The sequence below is a fragment of the Petaurus breviceps genome, unplaced genomic scaffold (assembly GCF_028583685.1).
Source record: "Petaurus breviceps papuanus isolate PSGF00001 unplaced genomic scaffold, PetGlider_PUasm1.0 175, whole genome shotgun sequence".
Taxonomy (NCBI): domain Eukaryota; kingdom Metazoa; phylum Chordata; class Mammalia; order Diprotodontia; family Petauridae; genus Petaurus; species Petaurus breviceps.
Genome location: NW_027185764.1, coordinates 67,324,519 through 67,337,435, shown reverse-complemented (window position 1 = coordinate 67,337,435; position 12,917 = coordinate 67,324,519). Strand labels below are relative to the sequence as shown.

Genomic DNA, 12,917 nt, shown 5'->3' with positions numbered 1-12,917 from the left:
CCCCCCCCCCCCCTTCTATTTCCCTTTTCCCCCATATCTATCTCTTCAAGAAAACAATCTCTGTAAAACCAAATGTTCCGGCCTGTTGCTCCACCTACTAAGTGGCTCCTAGAAGAGGTTCTAAACAAGGAGAGCAAGTCTGGCGGGCGAGACTACACTTCGGAACCGGGACAGCTAACCCTTCCTCCCCCAACCAATGGGAGAGAAGAATAGTCCAACAAGGTGAACTTATTTTTCAACCAATGAGAGGGGAGGATAATGGCTAGAGGGAACGTGCTCGGAGCTCCCTCAACTTAGGCGCGGTACTGCTGGCCACACCCCCCCACCAATAGGAGGCAGGACTGCCCAATGCCCCTCCCCTTTCGTCTTCTGCGCTATTCCTGTTTTAAGACTGTGAGCCCTCTCCAGAGAGGAGAGGGACAGAGAGAAACCTGATCCTACAGGATTTAGAAATTCGAGTCTCCTTGCTTCCTTCGTCCAAATCTTCTTTTGTGAAGGTCGCCCTCTCTGGGGTGATATTTTTTTTTTTTGATCAATTAAATTTCCCTGTTAATCGCAAGCCTGCCTCTGACTTTCTTTCTTGGGTAAGTGATTTATTTTATCACACACAAGATGAATGTTTGTACTGTGGTATTAATAGAAACAGAAGAGAAGAGACGAGACTTAGGGGCGGCTAGGTGGCGCTGTGAGTAAAGCGCCGGGCAGGAGTCAGGAGGCCCCGAGTTCGGTTCCGGACTTAGCACCCACACCCGCCAAAAACTAGCTGTGTAACCTTTGGGTAAGTTACTTAACCCCAATTACCCTTCAAAAAGAAAAAAAAAAGAGAGACTTGATGTAGGAAGAAATAGGTGACAAATTGGAGAGAAAGCAAAGGTAAGGAGTCAAAGGTGACGGTTTTTGTGTATGGAAGATTCTTGAGGAAAGCTAATTTTGGAGAACTGATCATTAGTTTGATTTTAGATATATTGAAAAATATCCATTTGGCACGGGAAGATTCAGCACTAGGGATCCAGAGAAAAGTTAGGACAGGATAAGTTGATTTCAGTCATCTACATGGAAGTGATATTGGAAGCCATGAGGGTAGGTAAGATTTCTTAAGAAGAGAATGTAGCAGGTCAAGAGTGGAAGCCTGAGGACAGAACATTAAGGCCTTAATGTTTTTGGGAGAAAGGAAGGAGGTAGGAGTGTGAAAAGAGATATAGGAGAAAATCTAGGAGCATATTATGGTGCCACAGAAGCCACTGGAAGAGAGAAATGGAATTGTTAACATTATGCAGTGTTGTGGAGAGGTCAGGAAAAAGAGGACAGAGAATTTATAAATGACTTTGGCACTGAGGACTTCTTTCAATTAACAAGCATATACTTTCTTTCCCCACCACCTCTCTCCCCCATTGGAAAAAAAAAAGAGAGAGAAGCAAAATCCTTATAACAAATATGCATACTCAAGCAAAACAAATCCCCTTTGGTCATGTCCTATAAAATGTTAATTCTCATTTTGCATCTTGAGTCTATCATCTCTCTCTCAGGAGGCAGGTAGCATGATTTATCATTGGCCCTCTGGTATTGTGGTTGGTTACTGCACTGATCAGAATTCTTAAATCTTTCAAAGTTATTTATCTTTCTTTAGTATTCTGATCAAGGCGATGATAAAAGCATGAGTCCAAAAGACTAAAGCTGAAACACACCACTACCTTCCAGCCAGAGAGGTGAACTTAAAAATGCAGAAAAAAGATACACTTTTTTTTTTTGACATGGCCAATATGAGAATTTATTTTGCTGAAGTATCCATGTGAAGAGGATTTTCTTTCTCTTATTTTTTTAAAAAAATTTGCTTGTTGGAGGAGAGGGGAGTGAAAGGTAATGAGTGCTTGTAGAAATAAGTAAATTTATTTAAGAAAAATTAAAAAACAAAATTGTTTTTACAATATTGTAATTGCATAAATTGTTCTCTGGTGAGCAATAATTTATTAAGTGCCTACTATGTTTCATGCCTTGTACTAGATACAAAGACAAAATAGTTTCTGCCCTCGAGAAGCTTACATTCTCATTTTAAAAGTTTTTCTAATACAAGTGAATATTGAAATTTTTTCCAACTTATCTCCTTAATACCATCTAAATACATTTTTTTTTGCATTCAGACTATAGCATTTTCCATCATAAATCTTTTGAAATTGTCTTAGATAATTTCATAACTCAGAAGAGCTAAAATTAACAGTCAGTAATCACACAATGTTGCTGTTTCTGTGTATGGTATTCTCCTGGTTCTGCTCACTTCACTCAGCATCAATTTGTGTAAGTCTTTCTAGGTTTTTCTGAAGTCTACCAGCTCACCATTTCTTATGGAACAGTAGTATTCCATTGCATTCATGTACCACAACTTGTTCAGTCATTCCCCATTTGATGGGCATCCCCTCAATTTCCAATTCTTTGCCACCACAAAAAGAGCTGCTATAAATATTTTTGTAGACCTGGGTCCTTTCCCCTATTTTGTGATCTCTTTGAGATACAGACCTAGAAGTGATATTGCTGGATCAAAGGGTATGCACAGTTTATAAAACTATGCCCTTTGGTCACAGTTCCCAATCGCTCTCCAGAACAGTGGGATCAGTTCACAACTCACCAACAATGCATTAGTGTTCCAATTTCCCCACATTTTCTCCAACACTAACTACATTTTTGATGGGGTGAGATGCAGGCCTGCATGCTGATTGAATAGTGTTTTCTGTCTACTTCCCTATATAAAGCAAACAGGTTCAGTAGAATAGTGGAGCTGACTTGAAGAATTATGAATCTTCAATGAAATTTTGAGTCTCCAAGTTTATTGATTGTTCCTGGCATTGACTTGAACAATAAGAGTTATGATAGATAGATTCTACCCATTGACACAGTATCTGAATATTTTTCTTCTTGGGTTGGTCTGGGATGAAGGTCTTCTCCGAAAGGCAAAGGCATTGTCTGCACCCCTTCTACTGGTAGATAGAGTCTACCTTATGTATGATCAGCTTTAACGTAGATAGATGCTAATTTGTGAAAGCTCAGAAATCAACCTGTAAAACACAGAAGAGGGGCAGACCAGGTGGTGTTTTTATAGCTTCAGGAAGGAGGTGTTTTGAAATGGGAAGAAACAAAGCCAAAAGAAGCCAAAGTAGAAGAAACTTAAGAGTGAGTTAACTAGGATATGAATCAAGAAGAAAAAAGATTGAAGGGTTATTTTACATCCCATGCCTAAGGATTAGTAAGAGAAGATTAATGAAGGTGGGGAAACAAGGAAAACAGAAAATAGTTCAAATGTTAGAGCATCCTGGGTAATTGTTTTGTCTAGATCGTTTTTTTTTTCCTTTTTTGGAGGGAGGAAAGCAGGGCAATTAGGATTAAGTGACTTGCCCTAGGTCACACAGCTAGTACCATACATGCATTAAATGTCTGAGGCCAGATTTGAACTCAGGTCTTCCTGACTCCAAGGCCAGTGCTCTAGTCACTGTGCCACCTAGCTACCCCATGTTTTGTCTGGATCTTGGAGGACATTGTTAGAATTGTTCAGTGATTTCAGTCATGTTTGACTCTGGGTGACTCCATTTAGGGTTTCTTGGCAAAGATGCTGGAGTGACTTGCTATTTCCTTCTCCAGTTCATTTTAAAGAAGAAGAAACTGAGGCAAACAGGATTAAGTGACTTGTCCAATCATACTGCTAGTAAGTTTCTGTGGCAAGATTTTAACTCAGGTCTTTTTGACTCCAGGCCTGGATCCCTATTCACTGTTCTATCTAGCTACCCATTGCTAGAATACACACCAAAAAAAAAGTCTAATTATTTTTTCGTTAATGATTAGGGTGTGACAAATGGAGAACAGGAGAGGAAGGGACTGAGACAGTCTTGGCTCCTAGAGAAAAATGTGGAACTGTACAAAGCTGGATTCTGAAACTCTGCTGGCTAGCTGTTTTTTTTGCCTACTTATATATAATGTGTACCCAAGACTTTATACTTTAGAAAAGTAACTTCTTGTATTCTAAATGGATGAATGAGCATGATTTGGATAACTCACTTTGGAGGAACCGACTGAGGAGGATTAAGGGATCAGGATTATATTCCTAAAGCCTCAAATGGGACAATGACCCTTTCATCATTTAGTAGAAAGTGAAACCCCTGGATTTAGGGATGTTCCTAGAATTTTCATCACCTAGCATGCTCTAGAAAACATGTTACAGGAAAAAAAGAAAAGAAAAACTAGGGTTCTAGTAGCAGCTCTGCTGAACTTCACTGTGACTTTGGGCAAGTCTCTTAATCTTTCTGTGTTTGTTTTATGGCCTCTCCAATGGGGACGCCAGTTCCTTTTGTGCCTTCCTTACAGGGTGGTTATGAGGAGCACATAAGAGAGAGTTTATGGAAATGCTTGGAAAAGCACAAGACATTGTACCAATATGAGGTAGTTATTAAAAGGATGTAATGTAATTATTATCACAACTTTGAGCCCTGTTGGGGAGGGAGGGAGGAGAAACTTTCAAGCACATAAAAATTTTTAATTTGGGAGGAATGTTTGTTAACAGTCTAGAAAATCCATTTGGCCTACAAATACTGTGACCTTTAATTTTTCCAAAAATTTCAAACATGCTTGTTGACTCCTCCTGTCAATATAGAATTCTCCAAGTAACCTGGGGCATTAAGAATGCATTTGCCAACTTCCTACTGTTCTAGCCAATTTGTTTCTGTACTTGTGGTCAATTTTGAATAATTTTAACTGCACTTACCAAAGTCTCTAGAATTAAATAACTAGCACTGAATAAATGCTAAGGGGGAGGTCCTCCATGAAAAAAGTACTTTAGGTATCCCTCAGGTAGCAAGGGAGACAATATGGCATACTGGAAATAAATGAAGAGTTCTATGTTCTAGTCCTGAGTCTAGGTTATTTAACTATGTGAGCTCAGGAAAGTTACTTCATATTTCTGGGCTGCAGGTTAATCAAATTCAAGATATTATTTATAGGAATGTGAACAATCTTTCTATTTTCACTCTTCAGAAATCTCAGGGATGGGGCAGGAGGGTACTTCCATTTTCATCTCACTGTGGCCCTTTTGACAACTAAATATGTGCTTGGATAAATGGTTCCAAGTCCTAGTATCAATTTGTCTTGAAGAACTTAAAATTATGGAAAAAAGTATTGTAGCTTTATTTCTTCTCTCCATGGAGGAGTAATTCCCAGCTGTACTGTATTTCACATCAGGCCCCCCAGGTTTTCAGATGGGAATGGGGTTAGAGGTGCTGTTGCTCCCCCAAAGTATATCTCTTTATTAGGATTTTGTAGTGTCTTTATGCCTCACATAGCTTACTTGCTTTATGGTCACCAGAGGGAGACTAAGGGTAAAGATGAAATGTAACTCAAATTTGTGACTGGTTGAAGCCGATGTGATGTAGTGTCCTTGGTGTCAGGAACACTTGGAGACTGGGGTTTAAGCTCCTATTTCTGGCATAAGGAATAGATGAGTTGGTCAGTTAGGTGGTGCCTGGCCTGGAGTGAGAAAGACTCATCTTCCTCAGTTCAAATCTAGCCTTAGCCACTTACTGAGTAACCCTGGGCAAATCACTTAACTCTGCCTCATTTTCCTCATCTGTAAAATGAGCTGGAGAAGGAAATACCCAAATAGGGTCACAAAGAGTCAGACATGACTGAAAAAAATGACTGAGCAACAATAGATGAGTTACCATAAGAAATAAAGTTGTTATCAGATTCTTCTGATTTGGCCTCCCCAATCCTCCTTCAGATGCAAACTAGCTGATTGATCCTGTTCTAGTCACTTAAATTCTCTGTATCTCAGTTTCCTCATCTATAAAATGAAGGCTTTGGACTTGATAGCCTCTAATGCCCTTTTCGGTTCTATTCTCCAATTCTGTGATCTTTAATTGGTCTTGTCCCATAGCTTTGGAAGTATTCCTCCCCACCTTATATTTCCACATTTTTCCAGTGGTGCCTAGTAATAGGGTTTGACTCCTGCCCAAAGTCTAAAACGGTGTCTTCCATATCTCAAGGTGCTGGAGATCTGCTTCTGGGAGACAAGAAAACTGGCACATGCACATGTATTTGATGCTGCCCCACCATATGATTGAGAGCCACCTTTTCCCATTGGCTGCATGACTGGAACGGCCTGTGTCTTTAAAACTGCCTAAGCACAGTCTGCCCTTTTTCCCTGCATTCATGTATAAAGGTGAAGGACCCAATCATTCACAGAAGGCGACACTATGTGGTTAGGGGAGAGGACCTGAGGGCCACGTCCCTTCCCCCTTAGATCACTCACCTACTGTGAGTGGAGAAGTCCTTTATCCTTATTTCTGAATGTGGAAAGGACTGGCCAATACAGAATGTCCGTGCATGCATCACTTTCTTTGTCTCCCAAATGTGGGGTCTCCATGTAGGTCTTCCATGCTTCCCATGTGGGCGACACCCTTTTGGGTGGTATGGACTTGCAATAAATACCTGTTACATAGTCTTAAAAAAAGAGAGAAGTTTTAGATATTTTGTAAAATGAAAAAAAAAATCAGCTGTTCTTATGCCTGACATATATATCTCTTATAATTTCCACAGCATAAGTCATTCATAGGCCCTAGAAGCTTGCAGAGAGGTCCTGTATTTTCAGGTATCAAGGTGACTTAAGGATTCATCCCTAAACCTAAATTAGGCCTTGCCACAAGGATCTTTTCACTTGTTTAAACCTGAGATGGGTAAGATGAAAGTAAGCTCACCAAGGCCTACCCAGGAATTCATGGGTTTATGGAATATAGAATGCTAGTATTGGACAAAATAACCAATTAAGGAAGGGTGAGTTTGCAAAAGGGAGATCCCATGGAGAACACTGAGGCCTCTAATGAAAGAAGTAAATGATTCACGAATATTATGGACAAGAGTAGCAATATTTTTTGGTCAGAAAGGTCTACCTGTTTGCCCTCAAATCACATGATCTGGGCAGATGCCTGTTCTACTGATGGTTAAGGCTGGCCCTGTACATCTGGAAATTCAAACAAACAAACAAACAAAAACTGAAACAGGTTCAGTATGAGGGAGGTTAAGGTGAGAAGAAGACTGGATCTGGAGACATACAAACTGGGTTTGAATTCTAGCTCTGATACTTTCTACCTGTGTATCTTTGGGCAAGTCACTTCAAACCCCTGGGGTCTTGATTTCCTCATCTTTAAAAATGAGTGTGATGGGATAGCTAGGTGGTGCAGTGAATAGAGCACCGACCCTAGAGTCAGGAGCACCTGAGTTCGAATGCGGCCTCAGACACTTAACACTTACTAGCTGTGTGACCTTGGGCAAATCACTTAACCCCAATTTCCCTGCCTTCCCCCCTCCAAAAAAAAAATGAGTGTGCTGGATTATCATTCCCTTTCAGGTCTAAATCTACGAATCTATGAATCTGTTTCTGAGATCTGAGGACCCTGTGGCTAAAAGAGCAAACTCAACCTCTTCCCTGAGTGGGGAAATTTTCCTAAAAAAAATCTTTTGGATGAAAAGAAAAATTAAAACCCAATCTGGAACTAACTTGTATCTGAGCCCTTGTTGACTCACCACACCAGAGGAGCCTGGTCAGCCATGTGATGGCTGAAGCTTGATTTCTGGTTCCTGCTGCTTCTGTCTTTCTATCCCTGCAGGTCTGCACTTGGCAGCCACAATGGTCTGATTTAACTGCATCTGACTTCAAATGCATCTGAAATGAAATCTTGGTTGTTAACAATGTTGTCAGAACACAGGGCCTGCCTCCTCTCTCTTCAGCTCTGCTTCCCATAATGACATTTATGAATTTGGGGGCTATAGGAGTGTGTGTTTGTGTGTGGAAGAAATGAGGGTTTTGATTGTCTTCCTTATGACTACATTATGTTAATTTCCTGATGTCTTAGAGTACAGGAGGAGAAAAGCAATAACTCAGTTATATGAGGACCAAATTTTCAGAGCTGTTGTCATGGAAACCAGGGGAAGTACTTACTTTGGCTTGAGCAAATTGAATAACCACATTAAAAGGCTTGAATGTACAACTTATTTACACTATCCGAGTGAGCAGCAGTGATAGGAAAACCAATAGATAAAATGAATTTGGGGGAGGGGGGATGCTGGTTTGGAGAGTTGCACGATCACCTCCCCCCTCCCTTCCAGAAGAAAAAAAAAGAGCCGGTATTTTGCTACTAAAATGAGGAGAAGGCAGATTGATTCTGGATCTGTGATTTCATTGGTAGAGGGAACTCCCAGGTAAAGAAATTCTCTCTCCTAGCATAGGTTAGCACCTTCTTTGTAATTTATCCTCTTTTAAAAAAGTTTTACTGGTGTGTTTTGTTTTTCTATCAAAAACATTTAGATTGCTCTCACTTTGAAAGAAGTCTCTTGTAACCTCATCTGAAAATGCAGGCAACACTTCACACTTGTAGCACTGCCCTGCACTTCTTTTTTAAAAAAAAAAAAAAGAACAGAAATTTATTTTCTCTCCGTCTTATCCCACACTCCAATGGGAAGAAAAGAAAGACAAATTGATAATGAAAATGCTCTCTATTACAGAGAATTGATGTATTTAGGGCTCAGAATGAGATATATATTTGTATACACACAAAGAGACATGTATATATACACATATACATACACACAAACACACACATTATATATATATATATACATATATATATATATATATATATATATAAAATATTGGTATACAACCATTGAGGAAATCTGTTTTGTTTAGCAATGCATATTTGTTGTAATTTACAGTTTTAGAGAGTGGCCTAGAGCACCTAGAGATTAAGGGACGTGTCCAAGGCCATGCAATTAGTCTATAAAAGGCAGAATTTAAGCCCAGATTTTCCTGGCTTCTTCCAATGTCCTTTTTAAAAATATTGTTCCCCTGATAGGGTGAAGTACCTTAATCTATTGTCAATACATCACATGTCAGTGTGACTTGATTAATTGGATATGGTTGTGAGGCATATAGGTGGCATAGTAGCCAGTATGACTCTCTAGTCTCTATGCCAGGTTTCCTCTCTTATCAAAATTATGTAGGCAAATTGAGCAGTTAGGTGGCACAGTGAATAGAGTGCCAGACCTGGAGTCAGGAAGACTCATCTTCCTGAGTTCAAATCTGGCTTTAGATACTTACTAGCTGTGTGATTCTGGGCAAGTCACTTAACTCTGTTTGCCTCAGTTTCCTCACTGGTAAAATGAGTTGGTAAAAAAAGTGGCAAACCACTTCTGTATCTTTCCCAAGAAAACTACATGGGGTCATGAAGAGTTGAATACAACTGAAAATGACTGAACAACAACAACGTCGGTAAATTACTCTTGGTGGTAGTATAATTTCTGTGTGGCAGATCCTCTGGTGATGTGGTCAGAATTAAAAAAAGGAAATTTGATTCACTCTGGGAGCTAGTTGATCCATAGGATCCCATGAATAGAAAAGAATCCAGAAGTCCTAGGAATCAGAGTTTTATTTCTTGAAAGGACCCATGTAGCCCAATGCCCTTATTCTGCAGATGAAATTATAGATTTCTAGCTGGATGGGACCTCAGACTTCCTTGAATCTAACATCTCCCCTCCCCACTTTAGATAAAAGAGACATTGTGGCACAGAGAGATTTAATCTAGGGTCACAAGCCTAGGAAGAATGTGAGGTGGGACTTGAACTCATCTTCTAGACTCAAAGCCTTATTTCCTACACAGTTTACCTCAGAGAAGTTACAGGATTTACCCACGGTTATAGAGTTTGTAGAAAAGCTGGTTTTTGTTTGTTTGGTTTTTTTTAGAGGAGAGAGTTTTTTGAACTCAGGTGTCCAGACTTTCAGACCATTTGTATTTCTGCTAACGTTTACAATAATAACTAATATTTGTATAGAGCTCTGATGTTTGCAAAGCACTTTACATGTTATCTCATTTGATGCTCACAAAAGTCTAGTGAGGTAACTGCTATTAATAGCAACAATAATAATAATGTCCCCATTTTATAGATAAGGAAGTAGAGACAGAGCCAAAATGATTAGCCCAGGGTCACATAGCTAAGTGTCTGAGGTAGGATTTGAACTCAGACCTTCCTGATTTCACATTCAGCAGTCTCTCTACCATGGGACCTAGCTTCCTTATCACCATAGCTTATAAACTGATTCATACCAATATGTGAATGATTGATAGCAAACAACATTTTAAGAGAGGATATTTGAAGATAATACTTAAAGATGTGACTTTCTAATGGTAGAATTTCAGATAATACCTCAATATATTAGGTCTGTCCCTTCTGGAGGATATATGTTGTGCTCAGAGACCCACTGGACCATCTGAGTAGTATTAGTTTGGAAAACGCCTCCCCTTGGGGCCAAGGGAACAAAGGAGACCTCAGACATCTTGGCCTGAGAGGACCAAGATGACCCTCCCATCTACCACAGTGTAAATCCTGCCCAAACTCATTTGGGGGAAAAAAAACCCAATCAGTTCTTCCAGTATCATATGCAAGGCTTATTAAGCCTCCCAATATTGCTATCCTGCAAGTTGAACTTTTTAGTTACAAGAACAACACCTGCTTTGAAATATGAGCCCCTAACTGCTTGTCTGCTGAGCAGAACAATTTGGATAAATGATTACCTTTTCCCCAGCCAATCAGACCGGCTTTGTGACATTTCTTTGGTGATAATATTCTGGGAGAGACAACAATGGTGTTATGAGATCAGAGCCTCTTAGATCAACTGGCAGGTGGGGGGTAGGGGGGGAGAGAATGATATTCGGAGGGCTCCTGGGTTTGATTATCAATCAGAAAACAAAGACCTGTTGCAGACAGTTCTGTCTGTTCGGATCTCTGAGGGAGAGTGAGCTCAGCTGGGGATGTCTAGTTACTGGGCAAATAACAGAGCTGTTGACAGGCTTCCCGGCTGATGTAAAATGCTTCCACTTTGGCAAGCAGGAAGAAGAGAGAATAAGAAATAATTTGACTTCTGTTTTCTCCCTTTCCATCCTGGCCTTGTGGTTTACATTTATTTATTTCTGTTCCCTAGACAATAAACATTTATGGAGTGCTTTTACAACAAACAACAACCTTGCTATAGCACTTTGTATCAAGTTTGAAAAGTGCTTTCAGAATTAATGGCTCGCCTTTACGTAGTGCCTTAAGGTTTGCAAAGCCTTTAGCCTGTGTTCTCTTATTTGAGCCACCCAGCAACCCTGTGAAGTAGGTATTATTGCTGTCTCCATTTTACTCGTGAAGAAACTAAGGCTGTACAGACCACCACGTCTGGGGAGTGTCTGAAGCAGGGATTTGAATGTGATCCTCTTAACAACCCTGTGAGATTTTTGTTGTTGTTCAGTCATGTCTGACTCTTTGTGACTGACCTCATTTGGGTTTTTCTTGGCAAAGATACTAGAGTGGTTTGCCATTTCCTTTTCCAGCTCATTTTACAGATGATGAAACTAAAGCCAACAGGGTGAAATGACTTGCCCAGGGTCACACAGCTAATGAGTATCTCAGGCTTCATTTGAACTCAGGTCCTCTTGACTTGAGGGCCAGTGCTCTATCCACTACACTAGCTAACTGCCCCAAGCAGTTTTTTCTTTGAACTAAATCAAAGTTCTTTCTCTACTCCTTTCAAATGTCATAATATTTATCTATAACTGAGACAGTATCTTACATTCTTTATGAATTGACTGAACTCTTTTCCTTTACACCAAAGTTTTATCCCCCCTCCCCATCTTCTTCAGCACTAAACTAGTCCATAAGAAAGGGGCCTGTGTGGGATAAAGATCCCACAGACCCTTACCCAAATAAAACTCAGAGGTTTCTCCAGGTAGAAACAGAAGCTCTTTATTCTAAAGACAAGTCTCACGAGAGTTGGGCATCACCTATTCCAGACAAGCCTGGTATAGGGAGGCACCCAGCAAGAGTCAAGCAAGCATTTATATACCCTTACACAAACAATTCTAGGAAATACCCCTAAAACCCCGAAATCCTCCTCCCACTATCCTCCCTCTGCAGCTAGACCATCAATCCATTGGTGGGATTGTATGGCCTCACAGTCTACACAAGAACCTGAAAAGTCCCTCTTTACGTTTAGCCTTATAGCTATAATTATCCATATTTAGCAGAAGGGGGCTGTCATAAAAGCCCCCCTTACAGGAAAAAGGGAGGGGGAGAAGGGGCATACCACCTGATTTCTCTGAAATCAGGTGATTTACTAGAAAACAAAATTTAGGTTTTGGGGAGGTCTAGGACCTAGCTCAATTTTGGTGACTGTCTCCTTCATTTTATGAGAATACTTTCACTCATCTCATTCAGGCCTGAAAGGTCAGTGGAATACACAGTATTCCATATCCATGGGCCCCAATTTCTGCCAAGAAGAATATTTTCATTTTCAGTAAAAAGGTTCTACTTAATCATCTTAATAAGTTCAAATTCTAACTTTCTGTGAGTCTCTGATACAGAATAGGAGAAACTCATTAGTTGTAAGAAAGAAGAAAGGAAATAAAGAAGGAAAGAAAGAAGTATTAAATACTTACTATGTTTCAGGTAGTGTGCTAAATGTTTTATAAATATTTTGTTGATCCTCTGTAAGTACGGAGGATTTTGTTATTCTTTTCCTAGTTTAGTTTCTCAGAATCCATGGCCATGGGAATGTCTAGTTCCAGGTGTTTGTTAACTCCTGGAATCACCAAGGATTCTAAATAGTAGTTCCCAGAATCATCGTGACAGACAGCCCTACTGAGGCTGTGCTGTGAGATAAGGGGGTGACATGATTGATATTTACTATGCTTGCACAGAATGATGATATTGTTAAAGTTAACTTGTGAGTCTAATGTTGGCAAGATGCCTTATCTGTTGCCTTATAAAGCAGGTGGGCACTGGTCATTGAGTGGAGGAAAACACAGGGAACCCATTGGGGAATCTGTGTGTGCCTCAGCTGGCCTCCATTG

At 40.1% G+C, this 12,917-nt stretch overlaps 1 long non-coding RNA gene across 1 annotated transcript in view; it reads left to right on the top strand.

The window, feature by feature from the left end:
* Positions 1 to 370: 370 nt before the first annotated feature.
* LOC138159171 (uncharacterized) overlaps positions 371 to 12,917 on the top strand; it is a 169,002-nt gene continuing 156,455 nt past the window's right edge. Inside the window, exon 1 of the long non-coding RNA XR_011167832.1 lies at positions 371 to 584. This is a non-coding gene — a long non-coding RNA (uncharacterized lncRNA). The remainder of the gene's footprint in view (positions 585 to 12,917) is intronic.